Below are 6,000 nucleotides of genomic sequence, written 5' to 3'. Positions count from 1 at the left end.
TCTGAGATCTTACCGACTGTTTTAAGGACTATTACTATAAGACACCAACAAGGATGTGAGGTGAAGGCTGGTGAGGTGGCTCAAGGTGTGAAGTCACCTGTCACCAAACCTGCTACCCTGAGTTTGATCCCTGACATCCACATGATAGCGATAACCTATTCTACACAGGCTGTCATCTGATCTCCACATACATGATGTTTACATGTACATACAGAGCCACACCCACAAAAAGTAATAAACTTGAAAAAAACAAAATGTGAGGTGAATTCTATGCAGAAAATGTTCAATTCCAGATGAAGAATAGAAAAGTGGTTTAATATATAGGTAATGACGTGCCAGTTTAAAATGGTAACTTTATTATTTGTTACATACCTGTTTATTATGTCTCATCTATGGTCATTCTCAGCAGAGACTCAGCCCAATGCTTGTAGCCTGTAACCTGCAGTCTGAGGAGTTACCCCTTAGGCACCTCTGCTCAGGTAAAACTGGGTCCTGGACTAGATGAAGCAGATGGAAAGTTGGTAAGTTTATTAAGAAGGTAGTGGTGGCACATGCTGTTAATCCCAGCACTCGGGATGCAGGAACAAACATCTCTGTGAGTTCAAGGCCAGCCTGGTCTACAGAGTGAGTTCCAGGACAGCCACAGCTACACAGGAAACCCTTTCTCAAAAAAAAAAAAAAAAAAAAAAAAAAAAGAATTTTCTCTTTGTAAACGAAATTCTAAGACGGTTTCCTGTGGTGCACTGTTCAGGTGTTGTTATGAAAAGAACATTGATATGGTTGACAAGCTTCAAATGCAAAGGCCTTGTGTCTCTCTCTAATCAAGCACAGGCTACTTGTTTTTAACTCTTGTTGGAGAGTCTCTTAGAAAAGGGAGTATTTGTAGAAGTGATTTTTCTTTTTCGTTTTTGTTTTCCCGAGGCAGGTTTCTTTGTATAGCCCTGGCTGTCTTGGAACTTGCTCTGTAGACCAGGCTGGCCTTGAACTCACAGAGATCTGCCTGCTTCTGCCTTCCAAGCGTTGGGATTAAAGGTGTGCACCACCATTGGCAGGAATTATTTTTCTAAAAAAAAAAATGTTTGTTAATAACGTGCCTTTACAAATTGAACTTTCTCTCAACCTGTAACCAAGTTAGTAAGTAATGTTCTTTCAGATCACCTGGAGCTATGGACTCATTCAGCTTACATACTGTTATAAATTAATTGACCTTTAAGAAAAAAAACTGTAATAAAGCCAGGCATGGTAGCCAGCACTCGGGAGGTAGAGGCAGGTGATCTCAGAGTTCGAGGCCAGCCTGGTTTACAGAGTTTCAAGACAGCCATAACTACACAGAAAAACCTGTCTGAAAAACAAAATAAAAACAACTGTAATCAATCCTACTATAGGCCGGGCAGTGGTGGTGTACGCCTTTAATCCCAGCACTCTGGAGGCAGAGGCAGGCAGATCTCTGTGAGTTCGAGGCCAGCCTGGACTACCAAGTGAGTCCCAGGAAAGGCGCAAAGCTACACAGAGAAACCCTGTCTCGAAAAACCAAGAAAAAAAAAAAATCAATCCTACTATGCTTTGGACTCCTGAAAGCATAGCTTTGCATTTCTCCTCTGCGACTTATCACATGCCCCCTAACTCAGAATTATGTATGTGTGCATAAGGTGGGGTGACTGTTATTCTCCAGGCATTGAAAGCAAAGTTCACCCACAAAATACATTAAAAACAACATGTAGGCATACATTGATAACATCTGATTGTGCCTTTGTGTGATGTTCTCAGTCAACAGAGTCAGAAAAACAAATTTTCCTATTATGAAACTCCTGTAAAAGACTGACTAAAAAAAAGGTACCTCATTCTCTCAACAATACAGATGCCTAAACGAGACTGAAGAAACACAACACTACTAGACATACTAACATGGAAGGGGAAATCTAATGGGCCACACCCCTAAACAAAGGACCTAAAGACAACTAAGGGGTGCTGAGATTGGGATATGAGCCTTCTAGTTGATTATCCAATACCAAGTGGTCAGCCCTGAAATCCTGTATACCTGTAACATTAAATAGACTCAGGTTTACAGATGTGTGTGTGTGTGTGTGTGTGTGTGTGTGTGTGTGTAACAATAACGAAAAAGATGTTAAAGATGTTATGACATTGAGAGTGAGCCAGGGGTACATGGTAGGGCCTGGGGGAAGGAAAGGAAAGAGGGAAAATGATATATTTTAATTTTAAAAGCACTTATAAGGCAGACATAGGCGGATATCTGTAAGTTCAAGGCCAGCCTGGTGTACAATGTGAGTTCCAGGGCAGCCAGGGCAGTGACACAGAGAAATCTGGTCTCAAAAACAAACAAAAAGCCAGGTGTTGGTGGTGCACACCTTTGATCCCAGCACTTGGGAGGCAGAGATAGGCGGATCTCTGTGAGTTCGAGGCCAGCCTGGCCTATGGAGTGAGTTCCAGGACAGGCTCCAAAGCTACAGAGAAACCCTGTCTCAAAAAACCAAAACCAAAACAAAACAAAACAAAAAAACAAAAATCAATAAATTTTCCATTTCTTCATTCCTTTCCATTCTACATTTGTTGTGTAATTCAATAGAGAGAATGGCATGTGTTGTAGAGATCTGAACTCTTTACAAAAACTCAGACTCATTCTTGAGTAACCAACACCATGGGTTTTTCTTTTATGTGGCACTGCTTCCTCAAATATTATCTTAGTAGGCAATTTTGACTCTTTTAGTTGTGTTAAAGTGTGTTGTTTTTGTTATTGTCTGTTTGTTTTTGAGAGAGGGTCTGCTGTAGCCCAGGCTGGCTTAAAAGTTTATATGTAGACCAGGCTGGCCTTCAATTTAGTGATTCTCCTGCCTCTGCCTTCTGACTATTGGGATTTTAGGCATGTCCCACCATACCAGGTCCAACTGAAGTTCTTGTTTGTTTTTATCGAGCCAGCAGAAACCAAACTAGATTCTGAGGTGTGCTGGCTGGTTTTATGTCAGCGGCACACAAGCTAGAGTCACGTGATCGCAGGACCCTCAACTGAGAAAATGCCTCCATAGGATCAGGCTGTAGGCAAGCCTGTAGAGTGTTTTCCTAATCAGTGATTGAGGGCAGAGAGTAGTGATGTCTTCCCTGGGCTGCTGGGCCTGGGTCTATAAGAAAGCAGGCTGAGTAAGCCGTGAAGAACAACCCAACAAGCAACACCCCTCCGTGGCCTCTGGGTCAGCTCCTGCCTCCAGGTTCCTGCCCAGTTTGCGTTCCTGCCTTGGCTTTCTCAATGGATGTGTAAGCCAAATAAGCCCTTTCCCTCCCCAAATTGCTTCCGGTCATGATGTGTCAATCACAGCAGCAGAAACCCTAACTAAGCCGTGGAGTGAGGGGCTTCTTTCTTTTGCCATGACCCTTTAATTTTCCTTGTCTTTCTAGCCTGCCCTACTAGCCTGTGAGCTTGTCTGTCTTCCATCTCTGGGGCAATGCTGACACACATTAGCCACTCTGTAAATCCTTGCAGGGTGAATGTACTTCATTGGCTGGAAGAATCCTGCAGGATCTGTCACACTTCTTAACAATCTTCTGCTAACTACACCTAGCACGTGTCCTACTTTGCTTTCTGTTGTGATTACGACTATGACCAAAGCCACCCCTGGAAGAAAGGTTTGTTTCACTTACATGTCCCATCCCAGCATCCCAGTCTATCACTAAGGGAAGGCAAGGCAGGAACTCACTCAGAAACCTGGAGGCAGAAACTGAAACAATGGTAGTGGAGGAATGTTACCAGCTTGTTCCCCTGGCTCGCATTTTAAATATTTAAATTTAAATCCAACTACCTTTTAAATACTTCTCAGGACCACCCGTGTAGCATCCCCCACAGTGGACTGGGCTATCCCCTATCAATCATTAATCAAGAAAATACAAATGTACACTCAGGAGGCAGAGACGGGTGGATCTCTGTGAGTTTTCCAGACAAGTCTGTTTGTACACAGCAAGTTTCAGGTAAACTAGGGCTCTATAGTGAGACACAAAAGCCCACCCACCACAGACTTGCCCATAGGCCAGTCTGATAGAGATGTTTTCAATGGAGGTTTCCTCTTCATACATGACGCTACTTTGTGTCAAGCTCACAAAAAACTAACCAGCATTCACAAATTTTCTTAGAGTTGCCATCATGAGCCAACAAGAAAGTAAATTGTAACTTTATTTATTTATTTGTTTGTTTTTCAAGACAGGGTTTCTTTGTGCAACCCTGGCTGTCCTGAGAACTCAGAGATCCCCTTACCTCTGCCTCCTAAGTGCTGGGACTAAAGGCATGTGCCACCACCTACAGGCTGTAAACTAGGACTTTAAAAAAATATTTCTGAGGGAGCACATGTGCATCCAGAGGCCAAAGGTCAACAGTTGGTGCCTTCCTCTTGCTCTCACTTTATTTTTAAATAATTTTTCGACAATTTTATACTTGCATATGTTTTTTTTTTTTGTTTTTTTGTTTTTGGTTTTTCGAGACAGGGTTTCTCTGACATATAATGTATTTTGATCATATTCACCTCTCACTCCCATCTGTTATTCCTTTCCAGCTCCCTCAGGAACGGGAACTCTCACTTTATTTATTTATTCATTTCTTTTTTTCAAGACAGGGTTTCTCTGTGTAGTTTTGGTTCCTTCCTGGAACTCACTCTGTAGACCAGGCTGGCCTCGAACTCACAGAGATCTGCCTGCCTCTGCCTCCCGAGTGCTGGCTGGGATTAAAGGCGTGCGCCACCACTGCCCGGCTTCTCACTTTATTTTTTGAGACAGAGTCTCTCGTGGAACATGAGGCTTACCAATTTGGCAAGACTCTCTGGTCAGCAAGCCCCAGGGGTCCTTCTATCTGCCTCTTGATTGATATCATAGGTCTGGCAGCAGCTGGCTTTTTTATTTTATTTTATTTTTTTATTATACCCGAGTGTCTGTGTCCCTGTGGGTATGTGCACCTGTCTCTGGGGCTGGGTTTACAGGCGGCTGTAAGCGCCCCGAGGCAGGTGCTGGGAACTGTACTAGGTTCCCTACCAGAGCAGTACTCACTCTTAACCACTGAGATATCACTCCAGCGTCAACACTTGGCTCTTCACTTGGGCACTAGGGAGCTGAACTGAGGTCGTCGTGTTTGCATGGTAAACGCTTTGCCCACTGAGCCATCTCCTCAGACCTATGGCATTTTAATGTGCTGTCACAGTTTCCTAATGACTTTTCCCACGAGGTACAGTCAAGCACTCCATGACGTCCCTTGGCCGAGGACTGACTTCATGTAGGGTGGTCCCGTATTATAATATAATACTGATGTCGCCAGCGTAGCTCCTGTAAGTATACAATGACGTGGCAGAACAAATCTTGCCTAATACATTTCAGAGCATATCACCACCCGTGAGAGACAGGTAATGGTGCCTGGCTTTCCCCCTTTTCTGATTTCAGGCTTAAGATGGTCTTGAAGAAGCAAAAGAAATAAAAAAAAAAAAAAAAAAGGAAAAATAAATAAATAAAACAACCCTTCACACTTAAAGTGAGTGTGCCAGGAATCACGATTCCTGGAGGCCAAGCAAGAGGATCACTCTAAGTTCAAGGCCAGTCTGACCTCTACAGAGAGAGTTCCAATCAGCCGCCCCTACACAGCCAAATTTTGTCTCAAAAAACTTGCGGGGGCAGGCTAGATAATTTTACTTTTCAAAAAATGTGTACAAGTGTCTGTAATGATGCCACATGTGTGCTGGGACTCGCGGAGGCCAGAACGTGGTCTCCTGGTGCTAGAGTTCCAGGCAGCTTTGAGTCACTGATGTAGGTCCTGGGGACTGAACGCCTGAGCCCTCTCTCCAAGCGTCAATTTTACTCGTTTTATGCATTTGTAAGGACTGGGGACATAGTGCATTGGTAGGGTGCTTATCTACCAGACACAAGGCTGAGTTCAATCTCTAGTGCCACATACACACACGCAAATGCACACCTACACACATTTCTACTTTGCATACGCCTTACTATGTTTCATGCAAA

The sequence above is a fragment of the Peromyscus maniculatus genome, chromosome 10, assembly GCF_049852395.1.
Source record: "Peromyscus maniculatus bairdii isolate BWxNUB_F1_BW_parent chromosome 10, HU_Pman_BW_mat_3.1, whole genome shotgun sequence".
NCBI classification, from domain to species: Eukaryota; Metazoa; Chordata; class Mammalia; order Rodentia; family Cricetidae; genus Peromyscus; species Peromyscus maniculatus.
This window is presented reverse-complemented; position numbering follows the sequence as displayed.